Raw genomic sequence first — 23,548 nt, 5'->3', positions numbered from 1 at the left:
ACCTTTACCTTTACCTTTACCCACACTTAGGACACCCTACCAAGTTGGGAGCTGAATGAAGGAGACTGTGGAGAAATGAATGACAGGTCTCATCATTATGCATTTCAAAGCTGGGCTTCAGCATGAGGACCAATCAGGGTCACCAGGGGCAGTCGTCCTGATTTGGGGCCCACAAAAGTCAAGAAAAAATAACTCAGGCACTGTAGGGAAGGATCTCCTCCCCACTCCCTCCCATACTGCCTAAGTTTCAGCACAGGGGATGAGATGTGGGGTGGTCACCCTCTTTAAGTTGAATACCTCCTCACCTTGCCTGAGTCTCAGACAGTGTGAGGGATAAGCAACTATAGAGTTTTCAGTGATTCCTAGAGCTACCCTTTGTCTCTTCCTGTGTGAACTTCTAAGGATGCCAGCCTCCAGGTGGGACCTGGAAATCCCCTGGAATTGCAGCTCCTCTCCAGACAAGAGAGATCAGCTCCTGAAGGAGGGGAGGTAATTGAAAGCCACTTTGAGACTCCTTCAGGTAGTAAAAAACAGGTTATAAAAACCAACTTCTTCCTCTGGAGAAGATGCTTTGGAGGGTGGACTCGATGGCATTGTCCCCCATGGAGGTCCCAGCCCACCTCAGGCTCCATCTCCAAGTCTCTGCGAATTTCCCAACCTGGATCTAACAACCTACCCTTCCATCTCTCACTGGTGGCCAGGGGGAAAGCTGGCAATCCTATGGACTTCAGGCAAGTAGGTGAGGTTGTTTTTGTTTTAAATTCCCCCATGATGTTGTGTTCCCCCACAGCCCTTCTTCTGGCTGCCCGGCACTGCTTACCCTGACCACGGCCTTGAGTCCTCTTCTGGTTTCAACCCTCAGCTGACTGGAAAACAATAGGATCAAACGTATTGAGGTAAGAAAAGGAAGGGTCCACTCTCCAACTCAAGGGATCTTTCTGATGCCTTCATTCCTCACTTAAACATGCCTTATATGTAAGCCACACTTATGGTTATCCTCTTCCTCTCTGGTGAGATACATCCTGAGTTGAGGCCTGCCGTAGACTTATCTACTTGTGAGGAGTACCTGGAGAGGTCATTGCAGCCTCAGCCAGAAATAGGGACCCCCCCTCCCCATTTTATAACTCCTCTCCAGGCAACAGAGATTGGTTCCCCTGGAGAAAATGGCCGCTTAGAAAGTAGACTGGATGACATTACAATCCCATTGAAGTCCCTCCCCTCCACAGTCCCCGCCGTCTGCAGGCTCCGTCCCAAATTCTCCAGGTTTTTCCAACCCAGAGCTGGCAACCCTAGCAAAAGACCACACAGTGTGTTGCTTTTCAGATCGATTTGACCATCTGTTTTATCAGAGTGATGCGTTCACACTTACTAAACCCATAGACATGGAGCCAGCTAAAAGCACTGCTTCAACCTCTGCTATTAAAAGCTTTGCCTGGATCTCACCTGCGGTTTACAGTCTAAGGTCCTCATTTTAAAGGCTCAGCATCTCAGTGTCACAGAGCTAATTTCAAGGACTCTTTAATATCACATCCTTGTGAAATAAATTGAATTATCACAAAACGGTCTGAAGGGAGACGCAGGGAAATGAACCAGTTTAAACCGTATTGATGTCTTGGCTAAAAGAAGGGAGGAAAGTTCTCTGATGCCACAGCGATCGGCCGAATGAGGCAGGCCTGCTGAGTTTAAGTGACATGTTTTTAAGAACGTGAATACTTGGTGAATACTTCCTAATGCTCAGCACCGTCAATCCCTCTGTGTTGGGAACCAGGGGCCCCCACAGTGCTTTCGCCCTCCAGAGCTGGACCCTTAGGGAAGCAGAAGAACACGGAGAGATTCATTGGGGGGACTTGTAGGGGAACAGAATTTACATCCCGAAGTTGTGCTTCTGCAACATAAAAGAGCATAGGGAGCTTGCTGGAGCAGCAGCCACGGCGAAGTTATCAAACAAAATGTTTTATACATATAGTCAAGGGGCGCGGTTTTTTGCTTTTTTTTTTAAGCTTTCACTTTCTTGTAAGAAATTCAAATAGGACAATGAATCCCGCAGGACTCTCTCTTGGATAAGCCCACCAGAAACTCGAGTAGAATAGAAAGAGGGTCCCGACCAGAGATTAGAAAGCTACTATATCTTATTCTCATCATGGCCTATCCCTGAAACATAATTTCTCCCTGATCAACCAGACTCAAATTAATGAAGGAGAGTTGGATTTTATACCCTGTTTTTCTCTCCCCTAAGGACTTTCGAAATGGCTTACTATCGCTTTCTCTTCCTCTCCCCACAACAGTCATCCTGTGAGGTCGGTGAGGCTGAGAGGGTTCTGAGGAAACTGTGACTGCCCCAGAGTCGCTCAGCAGGCCTCATATGTCTCTGAGTAGCTGACAATTGCTTTCCCTCCCTCTCCCCACAACAGGCACCTTGGAAGGCAGGCCGTTCAGATGAGGCTGGCTGCCAGGACCATGCTTTCCAATGGTATGGGAAAACAATGCAGACTTGTTCAATACTTACCTGGCAGGGGAGACACCATGATCAAGAAGGTGGTTTTCCCAGGGTGAGGCTAATCCATTGCACTCCAGGTGTGCTGACCCCTGCGATATCCCCCAAATGCGGGAAACTCGACTGCATAATTTGTGGTAGTGGGGGACTGCGTGCACGCTTTCCCCTGCTACGAAAATATGAGAGCCAGTTTGGTGTAGTGGTTAGGAGTGCGGACTTCTAATCTGGCATGCCGGGTTCGATTCTGCGCTCCCCCACATGCAGCCAGCTGGGTGACCTTGGGCTCGCCACGGCACTGATAAAACTGTTCTGACCGGGCAGTGATATCAGGGCTCTCTCAGCCTCACCCACCCCACAGGGTGTCTGTTGTGGGGAGAGGAATGGGAAGGCGACTGTAAGCCGCTTTGAGCCTCCTTCAGGTAGGGAAAAAGCGGCATATAAGAACCAACTCTTCTTCTTCTTCAATTGGACACATTCCATTATTTCCCCAAAGCATCCAAACAGCTCGATACACAATTGTCTCCTTGTGGGCAACTGGTGAGCATGCTGCAAACCGAACTGGCAGGGACTTGAACATCTAGATAAACATCTTCATATTTCCCTAAGAGAGAGCCAGCTTGGTGCAGTGGTTGAGACCAGCGGACTCTGATCAAGAGCAGATTTGACTCCCCACTCCTCCATACGCAGCCAGTTGGGTGACCTTGAGCTAATCGCAGCCCTGTCAGAGCTGTTCTTGCAGAGCAATTCTCTCAGAGCACTCTCAGTCCCACCTTCCTCACGGGGTGTCTGCTGTGGGTAGAGGAAGGATAGGTGATTGTAAGCTACTTTGAGACGCAGAGTTACAAAAAAAAAACATTTTTCATCTTCTCCCCTAAAATGATTGTATTTTTACCGCGGTCTGCCAACTCTAATGTACAAACATACAAATCTGGTTCATTTTCCATTCATTATAATTTTTTTAAATATGTTGTTTAACTTTGCTAAAGAGTTTTTCCACTTAAAAAAAAAACTATTAACTTCAATAGGGAAGAGGTTTCAGCTTGCAAAGTTTCCTTTACTCCTAAGAATTTGGGATGAACGTGTTGAGGATTGTACCCCTGACACTTCCTCTCTGTAATAACAGTATTTTCCAAAGATTTCCAGCAAGCACTATTTTAGCAGTTTTGGTATATTAAGGTCTTTTCACAAAACTCATACTTTCTATATCGTCCCCCCTCCCCAAACTATTTTCATGTAAAGATTCAGACTACATTGTAACCCACCTTGAGCCCTTGGGGAGAGGTAGGCAATACATTTAAATAGAAGAAGAAGAGGAAGAAGAAGAAGAAGAAGAAGAAGAAGAAGAAGAAGAAGAAGAAGAAGAAGAAGAAGAAGAAGAAGAAGAAGAAGCAGAGCAGAAGCAGAAGCAGAAGAAGAAGCAGAAGAAGAAGCAGAAGAAGAAGAAGAAGAAGAAGAAGAAGAAGAAGAAGAAGAAGAAGAAGAAGAAGAAGAAGAAGAAGAAGCAGAGCAGAAGCAGAAGCAGAAGAAGAAGCAGAAGAAGAAGAAGAAGAAGAAGAAGAAGAAGAAGAAGAAGAAGAGGAGGAGGAGGAGGAGGAGGAGGAGGAGGAGGAGGAGGAGGAGGCGGATGGCATGACCCACAGTATCAAAGGCTGTTTGACTGACCCATGGCCCAGTTAAGTGGAAGGCACTTTCATGCATTCACTTCCACACACCCCCTAAAGAAACACACAAGGCGCAATCCATGCAGAAGTTCTCCTGCCCAGCCTCCACTGATCATGCAAGTGAACTGCATAAGGATGCAATTGGCAGGCCAACCATTGGAGGGCTCCTTTGGATAAAAATAAAGAACTAAAGAAATCCTACATATATTCAGAAGATGTCAGGGGCTCCAGTCTCCAACCCCATATTCTATGTGCACAAGGAGATTTCAGTCTGTGGGAGCAGTCCTTTATTAGCCCCTCCCCAGCGGCAGTCTGACATTTCTGATCGCATGCAAAAAATCCATTTCTCTCTCTGTAGTTAGAATGTTTGGGAACATCCCATGATCTCAATTCATTCTGCAAAGGGGCTGGCTGACAAATGTGTGTGTCTGTGTGTGTTTGTGTGTTTGTGTGTTTGTGTGTGTGTGTATGTATACACATATGTTTGGCAACTGGACATGGGTCTTCAGCTGTCTTGCAACCATGAAGAGCATCCATTTGGAGATCTGGGTCAGGCTAGTCTTGGGGTCATATCTCCCTCTATTCCGCTGTTTCCCCCTCAGGACCAACCAAGCAATTCCATCTGCCAAAGGCTTCCTTTTCTTTAAGCAATTTCACAGCTCCAGCCTCCGCATCCCAACAGATTTTTTTTTCCAATAGCACCTTCTTATTACATTTATTTCTTTCCCTCCTCTTCCTTGGAAGGTTGATGATCAAAATATACATTTCTCAAAGGGCATAAAAAAACATTTTTTAGCACAAGATATACTCAGATGCAGAAGCGGCATCTCCCTTGATTAGTCCTCAACCGTTTGAAAGATCCAGGGACCAGGGAAGAGGGAAGGGAAGCCCCCGATAAATCAAAGAGCGCGCTGCTAGGAAATGTCTCTTCTAAAACTGTTGATCATTAACCGAACGGCATAGATCAAGATCTTTTTAACCAGCAGCGCTAGAATAACTGGAGAGGGCAACTGAAGCCAGCGATCACAATTTTTGCCTGTAATTACTGCGTAATGAAATTAATTTCTTTTCGCTCTGGATGCCTTTCACCTCTTGCCAGCAGCATTCGAGCAGAATATGGATGTTCGTAATGAGGCGACAGAACGCCAAGCGTTTCAAGACTGGAAGCCCGACTTTTTAGCTTTGTGCATGAAAATGCAGCAGCTGAAAAGAACGGGATGCAGCCCCTTGCCAGATTTTAAGGGGGAAAAAACAGGATTTAAAGAAATGTTTAGAGCCAACTGACCTTTATCTACTGCAGGCTTTCTCCAGTTATACCTTGATGCTGGCAAGATGGCACTACTGATCCTGTTGGATCTCTGTCTGCTGCCTTTGACACAATAGATAATTTGGTCTCAGTCAACTGCATAACCTCCCCAGGTGTGAGGGGTACAGCCATGAGCTGGTTCTCCTTATCTTCCAAGGTTGATCCCAGGTAGAGAGTTGTTCAAGGTTGATCATAGGTAGAGAGTTGTTCACATGGTCCCTAACCTGTGGAGTTCCACGGGGCTCATTCTCTCTTCTGGATCTATTTCATCTGGAGTCAATGTGGCTAAATATATTATTTACACAGGGCATGGGAGGTAGAAGTATACTGCCTCAGGTGGGTGGCTTGTATCCAAACATCTGTGCAGAGAAGGCACAGGGAGTAGACTTCAGCTCTTTGGCCAGCCAAGTAATGTTTGCAGAAGGAGAACTGGTTTCAACCCCTTCTTCATCAGTCCAGCCCCTTGAACCAGGAAAGATCAGAAAGGAGGACAGGAATGCAAAGGAATGCAAGAAAACTCAACATTCATGGATGGTTAGATGGAGTTCTGTCCTTGGGTGTGGCCGGCCTGATGAAATTTCCAGTATTTCTGGATCAGACCAGGTTGGCAATAACCAGTTGTGGAAATGGAAAGGGGGGGGGCTCTATTATTGATTCTTATCTTTCTGCCAGCTTTAAAACACCTCCTGTCTCTCATCTCTTAGTCCTCCCTGCCCGTTAATGCAGGCAATGATGTCACTTCCAGTGCCGTGTCACTTCCGGGGGAGGGGCATGGCAGGGAGGCATGCTCCTCGAAGCCTATAAAATTCCTTCAAGGGCTCCCCCATATTCAAAAGGTTGAAAAAAGTAGGCCTAAAGCATCCATACATTTCCCTCCCTCCTGCTCCTGCTGCCTCCGGGGGGAGGAGGTGGGTTTAAAATGTATTGTTTGAAAGGGGCATGAGCATTACTTTCACCAGGGAGTATTTTCCTGATATTTGTTCAAACAACTTCCTGATAAGATTACAATTCTCTCTGTGGTTTTTACGAAAATGACGAGAACAAAGAACTCAGCATGTGCGTTTTTCTCTACAATCCACAGAGATCTGTTTCCAGCCAATATCCTATAACATCACCGGATAGATTTTTCTCGAAGCCTGTTGTCTCAAATCTATGGACATTGGGGAAAAAAATTCCCCTGAACCAAATTTGTCCTGGGATCCTTAAATGCCTCATCCTGTTTGCAGACAAGCACCGATGAGCTGGCAGATTGCCACACTGCAATTATTTTAAATTTCTGGACAATGTTCAGACGGTTGCGCTTGTACAGTTCCCACCTACTTTCCCCCCTTTATTTGTCTCTTACCTGCAAGACTGCACATCTGGCTTGATTCAAGGGCAAAAAGATGTTCTCAGTTTCTAAAGCAAGAGGCTGTGGTGTCAAGCCTGCTTCGTAAATATATTCTAAAAGCTTTGTCTTTCATGGAATTACACCTTCCGGTTAAAAATCATCTCCCGTCCAAATCTTCTGGGGCTGGGGAACGATTGTACCATATCTATGTGTTTATGAATCAGAGCCGACTTTGGGTGCTTAGCCTGGTCGTGGAGAGAAACAAAGAGGTCTCCGATGCATGCACAGATGGTGGAAATTGGTAGAATGATGGGAATTCTTCCATCTGATCTTGAGAGTTAGAAAACTGAAAAATTAAAGACTGAAAGACAGACAGAAACACAGATTTTCTGTGGTTCCAAGGGTTTCCAAGCATTCTGTGTCAGTCAGCAGTTTCCAAGGGTTCTGTGTCAGTCAGCAATGAGAACTTAGGGTTCAGTTTACTCCAAGAAGCACCTTTTAGCTGCCACTGTTGTATAGCATTGTGGGACATTCCAACTGTTATCAATCTCTTTTGTGGGAATGTGGACAAAATGGAGAGGGTGCAGAGGAGAGTGTCAAGGATGATCAGGGCCTGGGAGTCAAACCCTATGAGGAAAAGCTGAGGGACTTGGGAATGTTCACCCTGGAGGAAAGGATTGCTCTTGTTAAGTATTTGAAGGGTTGTCATTTGTTGACAGCAGAGGCATAGTGGCCTTAAAGTACTGTCTAGATATGGGGGGGGGGATTTCACAATCTGGGTAGTTCAGCTGTGTTCATACAGACTGCCTAAGGAGGTGCCGAGCTCCCTCTAACTGGTGGTCTTCAAGCATTGGCTGGACAGATACTTCTCTTGGATGCTTTAGGCTGATACTGCCTTGAGCAGGGGGTTAGATTAGATGGCCTGTATGGCCCCACTCTATGGCTCTATGATGCTAAGGTTCATTTAGCTGAGGAAAGGCTTCTAGCTTTGCTGAGAGGATGGGTAAAACACAAGCCCAGTTCTTACGAATGGAGTAATTAAGCCTGGGAATGGTCCAATCACCTGAGTTGATGCTGGCAATACCCTGTTCTCTAGTTCACATGCTCTTGCCAAATTGTCTGTATTGGAACTCACTTATTTTTGTCATGATGTGTGAATCACTTATTATTTGGTCTATAGATACTGGAGTAGTTTGCTTGGCATATTTTGTGGGGCTGGGGGGGGGACACCTCCTATGGACATTCCCTTCAGGAGAAGTTTGGACCTCTCATTTTTCGTGCCTGCTGGGTTTTTTCTTAACCCAGGGGAAATGTGCAGTAAATTTCCACTCTGAGCCCCTGACCTTGCACACCTGGGACCATGGCCTTGGGATGTCCTGGGGAGCCTCTCGTATTGCTTCCCCCTTTTGTAGGCTTGTCACGGGAACATGAATTATTGCGCCTGGTTTTTGCCACCAAAGACTGTATGGGTTTTAAAGTGGCCGTAGAGGTGAGCAAGTTTGCATTAACTTTCATTTCAGCAAAGAGCCCCATGCACCTGTTTTGTTATATTCTTTAATAAAGAGATTTCTTCTCCAAAAGAGTCTGCTTAGTGAGAATTCCTCTGGGCAGTGTCACATGCATTGTTGGGTCAGCATTCTGGGTCTCTTCTCCTTTCCTGTCAATGAACTCCAGGTGGGCAATGAACTCCAGGTGGGCAACCATTTTAGGCTGTTGTAGGTAAATATATATGACAGAATATATATATATATATATATATATATATATATATATATATATATATATATATATATATGACAGAATTGGAAGTGCACCAGATCTCTTTACAAAAGGATTTGGTTTAGATTACAGTGGGATCCCTCTGTGAGTCTTGAAAGCACCATAGAGACGCTTTGCTGTTTCCTTCTTCATCAGTTCTCCTTAGAAACAAAAATGGAGGGCAGAAGAGAAAGTGACAGAAGGAAACCTTAGTTTTAACCTTTCCTTCCCTGTGAGTTACGTGCTTTCTGCCGCTGCATCCTCTGCTAGACTTCAGTGCCGGAGGGAAAAGCTGCTCCTGTCACTGTTTCCATGGCACTGCCAGAGCCTTCCGGCTGAGGCCCTGCTGTCTAAGGTACCTCTTCCAGCTCTCGGAAAGCAAGAATTCTCTGCAGCGATGATTGTCCTTCAGTCACGGCTGCCGCCCCAAACATCTTCCTCCTCCTTTCCTTTTTTCGGTCAACAGGCAGGCAAGAACCCTCTCACCAAACAGAGGGAGCCAAATTTCAGGTGATTGAAAGGTGACACGCAGGGCTGTCTCCTCAGAAAGAAACGAATGTTTGTCATTCAGAATGCTGTTTTGCGTGAGGAAGAATTTTCGGAGTGACAAAAATTCTTTGTCATATTCTACCACGAGCCTAAGTGCCTAAAGAGATGTTCTAATAGGATTGATGAGACACAACTTGCGAAACATTTTGACTGAACGTCTTCCTCTGGGCCATGTTTTATAATTCCCTTTATGCTGGCTCACAAAGGATCCGCTAAATACTGCGCAAAGTACTTGCTTCGCTCTAAATCATTTGTGGGGGCCAGAATCTCTGAAAGCGTCTTCTCCCCTAAAACCTTTTGTGTATGTTACCATTGCCAGGCGAGGTCAAAAGTCACTACAGCACCTCAGGTCAAGAAGATGCTTCATTACTCAGAAGGGGTTCTCGTTAAAGAAAAGCTTGCTGATCCTTGCTCCGGGTTACCTTCCAGCTGAAATTTGCTCAATGACTACTATTTATTGGATTTATTTATACTAGAGAGGTTTCATTCTCCTCTCCGCCATTTTCTCCTGCTCGGGTTTGTGTGAAGTGGATTCTGCCAAGACGGTCTGACTGACCTGAATTCACACAGCGAGTTTCCATGGCAGAATGCTGATCTGAACCTTTTACCACTACACTCTAGAGCGGCTAAACTGCGGCTCTCCAGAGGTCCATGGACTACGATTCCCATGAGCCCCTGCCAGCATGTTGGCAGGGGCTCATGGGAATTGTAGTCCATGGACCTCTGGAGCGCCGCAGTTTGTCCAGAGTCTAACCACTATGGCTCACCGACTTACTAGAAGAAAGGACGTTTTGGCCATGGTATTAATTAGCTCAAGCTTGGTTCTTCCAGCCATGGGCAGACTTGAGTCTCTGAGGGACTTCAAGAGACCTTCGGCCCCATCGTTCTTTTCCTTGAGTATCATCTTGGCAATTACACACACACACAATACATCTGCTCAAATGCAGGACAGGTACAAGGCTCAGTGGTAGATCCTCTGCTTGGCCTGCAGAAGGTCCCAGGTTCAATCCCTGGCATCTCTAGTGAAAAGGACCAGCCAATTAGTAATGTGAAAGAGCCACTGCCATTCAGAATGGACTAGCATAAGGCAACCTCAGCCTTATTCAGCATAAGGCAACCTCACGTGTCCGCGTGGTAGGAAACCCTGGCCTTTCTCTTCCTTTGCACAGATCTCGGATGTGGAAAGTGCTTGGTGTTCCCCCAGTGACTGAATTTTCCTCTATTTTTTCTTCTCCCCCTGCGTTCAGAATCTGCAGGTTACAAATACACCCATGGGAGTCTATTATGGATCATGAATTCACATTAGTTGGGTCATCTAAGGGGAAAGCAAAGCCTCTGCCTTACTGGGATCTTAGGGAACAAGAAGGAAAACGGACTTCTGGGAAGCAAAAGTTTTCAAACTCAGGAACAGGCAGATCCAAAGTATTATTATTATGATACTGCTAAACATGAAGCAAGAGTGGCATCCAGTGGCACGTTCCACTTATGAAACTGCACCAAATGGTCAGAATGAACCCTGTTTTCACTGTGCCGCATGCTCATCCTTTGGCACAGCACCGCTCTCTTGCGTTCCTGAAGAAACACCAGGCATTCTTTCTATCTGTCCAGTTTGTTTTCATCCAGGCTTTTACCCCAGGAGCTCAAACATAGCATCTGTGCCATACCCTTACAACAGTCCTATAAGGGAGACCAGGTCCTCTACCCAGGTCACCCAGCGAGCTTCACTGCAGAGTGAGGAATTTGGAACACCTCAGATCTTAGTTCAGGGGTGGCCAAACTGGCTCTCCAGAGGTCCATGGACTACAATTACCATGAGCCCCTGCCAGCATGGCAAGTAGTCATTTATACTGGAGAGGTTTCGTGGCATGGCAGGTGCTCATGGTTATTGTAGTCCACGGACCCCTGGAGAGCCACAGTTTGGCCACCCCTATCCTAGTCCAACATTCTGATCACACACCATCACAACAGCTTGCTTCTTAACTGGTTCACGGACCCCTCGTATTTGTCAATGGGTCACAAAGAGAGAGTCAGCTTCCCTAGGGCCATGCAGGCTGCTTTGCCCTTCTGTTGGCTTCTCAGTGGTAGCCCCATTGAGCGGAACATACCCCACTAAGACCTTACTATAAGACCGGTGGGCTGAAATTAATGAGAGTAGTTTGGTCCTGGGTTTCTTTGAAGCCTATCCTAAGGAACATCTTGAAAGCACTTGAGATGCCAGGTTCCACACCCTGCACTGCACAGAGATGAAGAAGAACAAGGGCTGGTTTTTCTCTTTTTGCCACCCAAACTGGCCTCCCATCGCAGGTTACAGCAGCCACCCTGTGAGGCAGGGGAGGCTGAGAACTGTGACTAGCCCAAGGTCACCCAGTTGGTTTCAAGTGGAGGAATGAAGCATCAAGCCCAGTTCTACAGATTAGAGGCCACCAGTCTTAAGCATGGCACCACACTGGTTCTCCATGGACACCACGCTGAGTCCACAGTCTCCTTGCCATTTCAGGGGGTCCTGTGTCATTACATGCTTGACAAGTTTAGATGAGAGAAAGCTGGGAGCCACAGGGAAGGGAGGGGCAGGAACTGGGCTGCTGACAGTAAGCCTGACAGCCGTCAAAGTGATTGATAGTCCATCGATTGGCAACTAAAAGGCAAATCTATAAACTCCTAATTAATATCCTGCTTGCTGCAAATGCCCATGGTTTTGAGACCCCGTCGCTCATCCATTCCAGATTCTATTATTTCATTCATCTTTCCAGCACAGCTTCTGTTTCCCTGAATGCCTTGCAAGTTCAACAAAAGAATCTGTTTTCACGGGAAGTTTGCCACTTTAGAACTTTTCTTCTGGTTCTGATGACCCAGAGACCACTTTAATCTTAGCCTGCAGGAACAAGTAGAGATTACTCTAAGTATCTGCTGCACCTCATGAGGAATCGAGTCTTTTCTTTATTATATAGCTGTCAAAAACTACCCTTTTCGGTAATCTTTCTACTACAGGATTTAGTCTTCTGGAGAAATACGCGTGCCATCTATTTCTGACAGATGGCCACAAGATGGCAGCAGATACATTATTTGCAGCGCAAGATGTTTTTCCCTTGCTTCTCCCTTCCTCAGTGGGCATAATCCAGGAAAGTTGCAGCATGCCTGCAAATTATGTTGAACCAAATCTGTGTATCCCTTTAGGATGTAGCTTGCAGCCTGCAGCCTGTTTAGGACTGAGGAAAGCACTGAGTGGTTAACATAAGAGGCTGAAAGCAGTAGCTTTTTATTTTATATATATATATATTTTAAAGGCTCACAACTGTCTACCTCTGTGACTGGCTTATCATTCATGGAGTCATAAGGAAGAGGGAAATAAGAAGGAACTGCAGATAATTTATTGATATTTCTAACTGAATTTATATACCACCCATCCCCTGGGGACATTTTCCAGTTAGTGGAATTACCCAGTTTTTGTCCACAAAGATAAGCATGCTGATAGGTCTGCCTTTCCAAATCATGCTTTGTTTAAGCCCAATCACATTTCTCGGTTACTATCTTAGGGAGGGCTTTAAAGCAAAAAGTAGTGGTTCTTATATGTGGGTCGTTCCCAGCCCCAGAGAAGTACACTTGGCCTCGACCAGGAACAGGGCCTTTTCGGTCCTGGCCCCTACCTGATGGAATGAGCTCCCAAAAGAGCTACAGACCCTGGGAGAGCTTTCAGCTTCCCGCAGGCCATGCAAAATGGAGCTCTTCCGCAAGGTTTATGGTTGAGGCCAGTGCTGAGGAAGAGCTGAAGGGCTCCCCAGGGATAATACGATGCCACGCTGGCTCTATTACTGGCATGACCAGTGTCATACTCACTTGCCACCCTGGCTGACGGCCTCCTTGTGATAGGGAGGGATTCGGTTTTTCCGCCATCTGTATTGTATTGTATTGTTGATTTTTTAAGGATATGGGTTTTAATGGGATTTTACGTGGGGATTTAATTGTATTGGACCATTATGTAACCCCCCAGGGGTTTGTGTGTTTGTGTGCTGAGTGTGGCAGGTAAATAATAATCATCATCATCATCATCATCATCATCATCTGTTCTCAATACCGTTTAAATACAGAGCAAAACGCTTTGTGTTTGCACACTTTGGCACAGAGGCAGTACAGCAAAGCTCAGCAGGTTTCCCCAGGTTAACTGGGTGTCCCGAGCTACCTTGAGTTCTGTTTTCAGCACGAAGGAATGGACAAATGAATAGCTGTCCAAGGGCGCCACTTTTTCATCCTAGAAATCAGGCCCCTGGAGAAGATATCGTGGTTGCTACAGTCTTTCCGTGCAACCTTGGGAACCCTGAGCTGGTGGTAGAGAAATCTTTTAAATAAATAAATATTTTATGTGGGTTCTTGGCGTAGTTGCTGTTAAACCCGTGGGTTCCAAGGAAGCCAGGACCACTGGGAGATTAATCCACTCTTTCTTATGATCCCAGCATGATGGTACAAGAGTCAAAACTGAACCAACAGTTCCCCCCCAAATCCTGATTTATATACATGTACAGACAAAAGAATCTTCCCACCAGTGCGTGCTATTGGTCAGTTTCACTTTAAACTGACTGGCTTCTGCAGGCGGGATCTAGCCGCTCATTGGCTAATTGCAGTGCAGACTAATGATCCTTGGCCCTCTACTTTTAATGATGTGTTGGAGGACAAGGCAATGTTCTAAAGTAGACCTCTAATCTAATCTATTCTAATCTGACCTACGAACCTGCCCTGAACCTTAAGCGCGGTCCTCAGTAGGTCTAGAGACACAACATTTGGGTTTTTTGACACCAATATCTGCCTTATATATTGAATCAGAACTTGGTCAATCTTGTTTGGTGTAGTGGTTAGGAGTGCAGACTTCTAATCTGGCATGCCAGGTTCGATTCTGCACTCCCCCACATGCAGCCAGCTGGGTGACCTTGGACTCGCCACGACACTGATAAAACTGTTCTGACCAGGCAGTGATATCAGGGCTCTCTCAGCCTCACCCACCCCACAGGGTGTCTGTTGTGGGGAGAGGAAGGGAAGGTGACTGTAAACCGCTTTGAGATTCCTTCGGGGAGAGAAAAGCGGCATCTAAGAACCAACTCTACTTGTCTACTGAGATGGGTGGCAGCTCAAGTGGAAGAATTTCACATCACCTGATCCTTTTAACTGGGGGTGCCAGGGACCGAGGCTGGGACCTTCTGCATGCCAAAGGTATGCTCTGCCCACTGAACCATGGCCTCTCCCTCCCTGCCTCCATATTTATCTTTCTTGGGGTGCAAGCTCTAGCATTCTTCTTTGGAAGCAGGAAAATAAATAACCCAGTAATTACCACCCCATTAGCCTAATTAACATCATTGCTACAGTTTATACTAAGTCCTTATTACAGAGACGAGAAGATTGGGCCCCAATCAGTAGCGTCTTTCTGGAAAAACTAGCTGGATTCAGGGCGGGTTTCTCCCTAACAGATAATTGCTTGGTTGTAGATTGTCTTATTGTTAACTATTTGAAGATTAACAAAGAGCCACTTTTGGGGTGGCTTTGTGGGTTGGAAGGCTGCCTCCAGTGTCATAAGTAGGGGAAAGTTGCAGCCTAAACTACGAAAGATATACTCATATTATAGACTTCTGGGGTTCCTGAAAGCCATGACTATGTTCACTCTACAAATTAGAACCTCCTAGTCAGAAAGGAGATCTGTTCTAGAGGGGAGATGGATGAGTTAGTTCTTCTGGTACCTCTTTAAAAAAATAAAGAATATATACAGTGTTACTTCAAAATTTAAGGGCAAGGAATTTCCGTCCAACTGTGGGCTCTCATTTGCTAGGGAAAGAGGGAAGCTATTCAAGCAAGGGGGAGGTGATGCAACTCAAGGTGTTTCTAGCAAGACAGGTAATCTGGACTCTTTTCAATGTGCCTTCCAACCTTGGAATGGTCTCCAATATTGCCTTGTTTGCCCTGCTGAATGACCTTGACTGGCAGCGTCTGGAAGACTTACCCAGTTGACTGTTATGGTTTATTTATTATTCTATTTCCAGCTCGCCCTTCCCAAAAAACTTTGATGCCGCAGGGTTTTAAGATTTACATACCTGAATCATCTCTTGCTTGGAGAAGAGAGCTGGCCAACTGGTTTAATTCAAGAGGGACAGAAATGCCAACAAAGAACTTGAGGCTTATACCTTTGGAACAACAAGAGAATGCCTGTGCATTATCCTCCTGAGGGCTTCATCCCATTACCTGTGTATGTTTTAAATCTTCCTTACAACTCAGGACAAATTGATTTCCCCTGATTCTGACTTTGTTTTCTCATTTACATCAGGAAACAACCCCACCCAAATCACAAGGCAAGACCTGCTTAGAACCAGCTCTATTTTCCCTCTGATCAGAACTAGACGTTCCAATAAGTGAATTGCATCCTGGGATAATTTTCCACCAGAGGAGGGGGGCAATTGTTGCTCACTCACTCACTCACTTTGTCTCTCATGCTTAGGGATGCCAGTCCCCAGGTAGGACCTGAGGACCCCTGGTTTTACAGTTGATCTCCAAGTGACAAAGATCATTTCCTAAGGAGAAAATGGCTGCTTTGGTTGGTGGACTCCAGAACACTTGGAGGGTGGACTCCATGGCATTATGCCCCACTGAGATTTTATATTGTGGAGTTAATTTTTAAAAATAATTGTTGTTTTGTTTAGATTGTGGGCTTTTCTGCATGCAGTAAATATAGTGAAATGCTTTCCTTGTGAAGACGCTATATTCTGGCCGCTCTGCATGATGTTGCCAACCTCCCACAAACTGCGTGCTACATCCGCCATGTTAAAGTGCTAGTTGGGGAATTGCATAAAGTGGATTCACCCTCCTAAAAAAGTGGATTCACCCCCAATGGACAACCAGCAGGACAGCAGCAAAAGAAAGGTATGGAGGCGAAGAAGCGCTACCTCCGCCTCAAATGTCCTGCCCTCGCACCCGCCTCCCTCTCCCTTCTTCCGGGGATGGGAATTTTTTTAAAAAAAAATGGAAAACAGCCTGGAGCAATGAATAGGAGGACAAGCATGCAAGCAATGCCGGAAAAAAAATTTCCCCCAAAGTTGTGACGCAAAGCATGCCTCTCAACCCCCCCCCCCCCCCCAAAAAATTCAGGGACGAGACTAATTTTTAAAAGTATCAAGGCTCGTGATCCCATAAGGGGTGATGTTCAAAAAGCACTATGCATCTACTGGAAATTCTGTTGCAAGTCTACTTTGGCTATGCTCAAGACATTCAGTAGTAAGAACATAAGAAGAGCCCTGCTGGATGAGACCAGTAGTCCACTTCATCTATCGTTCTGTTTCACACAGTGGCCAGCCACTTGTCTTCGAAGGCCAGCTATCCGAACACAGAAGGCAAGGCCCCTCCTAATACTAGTATTCAGAGGTTTCCTGGCTCTGGACATGGAGATTCCATTGGGGCACTATGGTTAGGGGCTACTGATAGAGCTCTCCTCCTTGAATTTGTCTCTTCTCCTGTTGAAGCTACCTACGGCCATGGCCATCGCTACATCCCTGGTACATCTGAATTACTCCTCTTGATGAGTGGTTGTTCTTGATGTAGATGAATTGCCTGTGGTCCAAGGAGGCTGTCTGGGGCATCTCTGCATGGATCAAAACTTGCGTCAATCCTAAGGACATGCATGCCTAGAGTTGGGTTGCAAACTGTCAGGAAGTAGCTGCAAATCTCCCAGAGTTACAACTGGCTTCCAAATGACAGAGATCACTTCCCCTTAAGGAAATGGCCATAGGAGGTGTCACCCCCAGCCCCACAAAATCTCCAGGATTTTGCAAAGCAAGAGTTGACAATCCTAGCCTAGAGCACTGGGGCACGCAGAGACACAACAAGGGCCTCAATAAAGTGGGTGGTTAATGGGAGCAAAGCAATCCTTGCAAGTTCAGCGCAAACTTTTACAGGTGGAAGAGTAAAGGACCAGTCTGATTTTGATCCAGAAGTGAATATGCCTCAGCTGGCAGGCCTCTGGGAACCACAAAGAGACACCGGAGAGAAGCAAAGTTATGTAGCCGTCTGGTTCTGCACACAAGCCAAGTTAACAAGCTGGGGGAATGAAAGGTTCCGAAAGCCATTTAATTATTATGTCTATTATTTTCAAAGGCATAATTAACCTTTGAAAATCAATGCAAAGGAACCAGATGACAACGTTGCACATTTACAGAGTTGTCCGATCACTGGAAAGTTGCCCAGTAGCAAGAAATGGATTTGCAGAGGCAACATTTTATTTATTTAATTAGGAAGAGAAGAGAAGAGAAGAGAAGAGAAGAGAAGAGAAGAGAAGAGAAGAGAAGAGAAGAGAAGAGAAGAGAAGAGAAGAGAAGAGAAGAGAAGAGAAGAGAAGAGAATCTATTTATTTATTTATTTATTTATTTATTTAGATCCTGCTTTTCTCCCAAGAGGGAGAAGAGACAAAGGCAAACAAATGTGATAGACAAACAACAACAAAAAATTAGAGTCAAGTGGGAGAAGTGAGAGAAAATACACAACAGGTCCCATCGGAATATACAAGGACTGTAGCGTGCATGATTGGAGAGGCTTTCCAGAATATTCTACAGGAGGCATCTAGGAGAGCATATTTATGAGGAACATCCTGGCATTTTCCAAATGGTCTCCTCCAGCATCTTGATTGGTTCATTTGGAGACTTCCTGCTCCTTTGAACACACTTCTTCCCTGCTTGCCTCCTGGACAACAGACAAAATGGCTAACCAAAGAGGTCTCTCCCTCTCGTCTTAATAAAACTGTTTTAATTCTTTGAAGCAGTGCTGGACAACTCTTTGCATATTTCAACCAGGCCAACTGGTCCATCCAGTTAAAAGGAGAAGTGCCTGTCTTCTGGCTAGATACCAGTTATCTGCTGAGAGTGATGAAGAGTTGTTGCAGGAATGTGCCTGACAAGCTGGCATTGAGCTATATAAAACCTCTTGAAAAAACACGGTACAGATGCGACATAAGCAGTAAGTGTTGACACCCTCTTGCCTGATTCCAAAGAACTTTGACCCTGGAACCAGACTACTGTATTTTGACTGACTTTTGGAGCCCTGACTTCAGATTGGAATGACTTAGAATCTTGTAATTCTCCCTTGACTTTGTTAACTCTGAAGAACTGCAGCAGACACTGTATCCTGACACCAGGACTTGGAAGATTACACGTGTAGTAAGCCTCAGTTCAGGAGAAGTCCTGGAAAAGAGCCCCACCCCTCAGCCTGTCCTGGCCCCAGCCTAGACAGGATGGAGTGAAACAGGAAGAGCATCCTTGCCTACCCAGTTAGGCCTACTTCACTGTGACTCTACAGGGTGCTCCCATCCCTCCGTCCCCCTTCTCATCACTGGCCTGGCTTGGCCAGGGTGGGGTGCAGACCCTTGGCCCACAGTGGGCATAATTGCCAATCCCCCCTGCCTCAAGTCTCTTCCACTCACCACCATCCAAATGGAATTACTTTGCTGCAGCACAGCTTCCTGCCCCTGCCTTCCAGGTGATATGCTTCTACAGAAATCGATTCTCCCCCAGGGTCACGGATGGTCATGTCAGGGGGTTAAATGATGCAGGAGGGGGAGACCTATGCCTCCTATAAGCCTGTGTGAAAATGGTGCATGCACAAAATAACTTTGATAATTCAAACAAAACCCAAAGGCAAGACTTCTTTTTACCAAGTGTAGAGTAAGCGATGGACTGATTGATTTGCTCACTCTTTGCTCAAACAATCAGCTGCCAAGGGATGTGCAAGGATATTGCGGAGGGGGGCTCCGGATCTTTCCCAGGGCTGAGTGAGATGGTGCTCTCGCAAAGCATTGCCAATTGCACTGTACTGCCCAGTTGGAATAAACGAAAAAGTAACCTGACAAACAGGCTTGAGCTGCTGGTAAATAACGAAAGATTGGCAACAACAATTGGCTCCCTGCTGGCAACTGGCAAACAGAGTGAGTGCTAAACAATGGCATTTTTAGGGTAGGGCTACCATTGCTCACACCCTGGGGGCCATACATGATGGGGGCCCTGTCAAGCCCCCGTGGACGGTGGGAGCCATGTGCCCTGTCCAGCCCACAGCCAGTAACACCCAACCTGGTGGGTGGAGGCAGCACATGCACTGGCCACAAGTAGCCTGGCCCCCTGATGCCACAGATCCAAGGCTGGCATGGACATTGGTGTGGGCCACTCCTGATGGCCACCAATCCCCCATCCCATTTTCCCAATGATGGGGACACTGCCAATCAGGTGCCCGGAAGAGGGCTGTTTTGCAAGCAGGCGTTTCTCTGCGGAGGCCCTGCCCCCAGCCCCTGCATCACCAAGCCCCGTCCTCCCACTTGCCCCTGGTACAAAATGGGGTAGGTATGCACGTGGTGAGAAACAATATTCAACAGCACTGCATTATCAGCTCCTGATCCAACAAATTAAGTTGCAACTGAAACCAAATGGAGCCAAAAGGAGCAAGCTACTGACAGCTAGGTGAAATCTCGTTCTGTGCACGTGGATGGAGTCATAAACAGCTGTAGCTAGGCTTGCCAATCTCCAGGTGGGGCCTGGAGCTATTCTGGCATTACATCTGGGCTCCATATGACAGAGATCAGTTCCCTTGGAGGAAATGACTGCTCTGCGGGGTGAGCATTATGGCCTTATAACCCACTGAAGTCCCTCTGCCGTCCTCCCCAGGCTCCATCCCCAAATCTCCAGGAATTTCCTAGCCCAGAGTTGGCATACCTGGTTGTAGCTGGATCAGGGCCATTGAGGTGACCTGGGTGGCCTTCAGGTGAGAGCTAATGGGACCCTCTTGGGTGCCTCCTGCTTTCCCCCTCTCTTGCTCCACATGTGTCTCTTCCCAGTTCTTTGACAATGACCTATTTTTAGACACACATCACCCTGACCGAGAATGTCACTTGATAGAACGCAATCCTGAAGATTCACATCTCTGACAAATAAATATGTACGACAAACTGGTCCAGGGAAGTTGCCTCTGAGACCTGCTTTCCTGTCCGTTCCAGGAGGCAGTAAATGAAAATCATTTCAAATGAACGTCTGCTGGTCCCTGCCGTGTGCATAAAGGATGCACATCAAAAGGGAAAGATGAGATTTTTCAAAAATTGACAGCTCTAAGATGGTGAACGAGAAAGAAGAGAGAGAGAGGGACCCTTTTCTCAGCCGGCTACCAATGTTTTTCCCACCTCCTTCTTCCACCTCTCGAAAGCTGAGGGGTCACCAGAGTGTGTGAAATGTCATGAGATGAATGTAGGAACTCTCTTAAAAATAAAGCCCGTCTTTCTGCGTGTACAAACATGCCATCGGAAGGGGGAGCAGAGGGGGATCTCAGGCTAAAATGCAGCGTTTTACCCAGAAATTGTTCCTCACGTTCGACGGATAATTTAGCAATTGTCAAATGTAAAACTGGCTCGGTGGTATTATAAATGGAGTGGAATTGGACTGTTTACTCTCGTCAAGAAGCTGTGTTTCTCTGCCCTGTCAGTTGACATCCAAGGCCGGTTTGCCAGAGGCCTTGGGCATGCTGACCTCCAGAAGGCAATTTTCTCACTGTCTGTTTCAAAATCTCTTCTTTTTTCATATGGAAGGCTTTGCTATTTCTCCCATGTTACAGCTCTAGAAATAAGATACCAGAGCACTGAGCAGCACAGCCCTGGGTCAAATTAATTGGGCCATTCCAACAGACAAAAACTTGAGGTTTAGAAATCCAGGGTTGTGTCCGCACATCGCTGGATGTCAGGCCGTCATTGTGCTGCAGACAATGTACTGGGGAACGGTTACTATTACACAACAACCGTGAAATAGCCAACAATGTGGGGTGCAGCCCCATTCTTCTCCTTGGCCTGAGAAAGGAAGTTTGAGTGATCTTTCCTGCAACACAGTATAGCAGATCTGGTTTATCTTTTGGGGGTTTCTTTTTTTTTTTTAATGTTATTTTCGGACTTTTGGTTGCCAACTCCAGGTTGGGAAATGTTTGGAGATTTGGGGGTGGATCTTGGGGAGGGTGGGGCATGGGGAGGTACTTTAATGGGGTCCACCTTCCAAAATAGCCATTGCCCCCTGGGGAACTGACCTCCAGGGGTAGTCAACCTGTGGTCCTCCAGATGTTCGTGGACTACAATTCCCATGAGCCCTTGCCAGCAAAAACTGGCAGGGGCTCATGGGAATTGTAGTCCACGAACATCTGGAGGACCACAGGTTGACTACCCCTGCTGACCTCCATCCTGGGAGGACACCAAAAGCTGCTTTGTCCATCCAAGAGAGGAAGCGCAATTAGCCCCATTCTGTCCCAGAGTTAGATCCATAAAGTCTTAAGTACTCTGTATAAGAAATAAGTTTTTTTCAGAATGTAGATACCAATTTGAGCCTTTGTATAACTTTTTCTGAAAGATACAGTTGTAGGACCAGGATTTTAAGCTTATGACTACAGGGAGGTGATGGAAGGGGAAGCAGAATTTATTTTATTTATTGTATTTATAAGCTGCTGCTCTTGGCCCAGCCAGCTTGCAGCTGCTCAAAGTACAGATTAAAATATACATATAGTAGTATTAATAAGCCTAAAACAACCTCCCAGTTCCCTTTCCCCCTCCCAGTATAACTGAGTTAGAACTGCCCAGTTCTTTCCCAGAAATTGTAAGAAACTGGAGATTTTCCTCTGTGCATCCCTTACAGTTCTTCTTTCTAGAATCCACTCTAGATTCCTGTGTGCACATCTCAGTCTCAGAATCAGGTGGGTTCAAGGGTGAATCTGGAGGGTTCTCCTTCCAGCTTTAACAGGCATGTGCCTGAATATCGCACTGTGGCGTGAATCAATGATATCTTCGCAATCCAAACTCTCAGTACCATTGCGGAAAGAAAACGGCGTTACCCCTACCAACTGAGCGGAAGATCCATAAATGTTGGTTGATCACTGTGAATGCCCTACTAGGTGCCATCATGCCCAATCCAAAGAGTTACAGAAGGCACATAAGAAATTCTCCATCGAGTTATGCTCGAAACTCCACAGCTTCCAGACCGTCGCCATGTGCTTGGAGAAAGGCAGGCGCAGAGCCGTCTCTGCAGGAGGGGGCTCTCTGCCCCCACCCACCCACCACCCCCATCCCTTCCTGAAGTGATTCCTAATTAACTATACCCCAGAAACGTAGCCGATGCTGTACGTTTTAATGAGAGGTCACGAGCAGATGACCCATTCCCACTGCAGAACAACTACACTTATCAATTAAAAATAGCAGAAAAAGAAAGTTCCTTCTTACCCCCCGGAGGCCGGCGTCTTGATCAGAAGGAAGATGTGGCATGCAGGCAAAACAGTGGGTGGACCTCGTTCCCAGCCAGAGCTGAACCCTCCCGGTGTCATCTCAGTCACAATTACTCCCACCACCAAGTCCCCCTGCTTGAGGAGTCTTTCTTCGGCACACGATTTAAACTAGGCAAAGCAGTTTGACATACAAGTGACCCCCAGCGCTGCTGCTCCCCACGCTGCTTCTGTCCAAAGCCTTTCTTGTTACAGGATCCAGCTGTCCTCATCACAGTGACTCTTTTTTATATCCTGGAAAGATTGAACTCGAAGCTCCCTTTCGGCCCGGGAGGACCCATTAGAGCGCAGAGCCTGGGCTTTTCTTTTCTTTTTTATTTTTGTGTCCAGCTTCACCCCTGAGACAAGTGGAATAAATTACAGATTCACATCCCCCCCCCCACACACACACACACACACACACTTTCCTGAGCAATAGGACATTTCAGGGTTGAGTTCCTTTGGAGCAAGGAGGATGGCAGACTTTGATCGTGTAACAGGTTGAGCAAGTAGGGGGCAAGCAGGGACCAAGGAAGGCCACACCAGACCCCAGAGCAACATCTGCACTCCTGGTGCCCCCGGCTCCAAATGGTATAATCCTAGGATTGTGCTTTTTTTTCTTCTGGCCAGTTCAGAATGTTCCTCTCCTATTCCGCCTCAAGAGCCAGGCAGATGGGAGGAATTCCAGGGAATCCTGATCTGGGTCCAAATGGAATATAGACCTCTGAGTGGTGACCAAGAGTAGGCCAAAGCTGCTTCCAAGCAGAGGGTTTGCTCTGGTCTAGTTTGGTCCTTGAGCTGCAGTCAGGTTTCAGGAATATCCTCACAATGTCTTCCCTTAATGGGCTGCTTTCTGTATGGTCCTCCAGTCTGTTATGATCTTTTCCAAACATGATTTGGGAGGAAATCTCTGCATGCTATGTGGACACTATGTTGGCAGGAAGATGCCCATTTTTTGCAGGTTCTGCCATTTTGATCACCTTGGTCCCCTGCAGGCCACATGTCCCACCACCACCTGGAGGGCTTTTGGTGACTTAAAACCAACCAACCAACCAGGGATCCTGTGCATTTTGCAATGAACACATCCAACAAGTCAAACTAACTATGTTTGACTGTATTGATCAGATGTCATCAACTGATCACAGGGTCTTTCTGGTTTGGCTCTG

General features: G+C 46.4%; 1 protein-coding gene and 1 non-coding gene across 2 annotated transcripts in view; both read left to right on the top strand.

Annotated features, from left to right (window-relative positions):
* The window catches only part of KCTD15 (potassium channel tetramerization domain containing 15), a 387,504-nt gene that overhangs the window by 286,360 nt on the left and 77,596 nt on the right, over positions 1 to 23,548 (top strand). The gene's annotated exons all lie outside the window — the stretch shown is intronic.
* LOC143824108 (U1 spliceosomal RNA) lies at positions 2,499 to 2,663 on the top strand. The gene has a single exon (XR_013226691.1). It is a non-coding gene; the product is annotated as a U1 spliceosomal RNA (small nuclear RNA).

The sequence above is a fragment of the Paroedura picta genome, chromosome 14 (genome assembly GCF_049243985.1).
Source record: "Paroedura picta isolate Pp20150507F chromosome 14, Ppicta_v3.0, whole genome shotgun sequence".
NCBI lineage: Eukaryota > Metazoa > Chordata > Lepidosauria > Squamata > Gekkonidae > Paroedura > Paroedura picta.
Note: the sequence above shows the minus strand (reverse complement) of the source record. Positions and strands in the feature narration are given on the sequence as shown.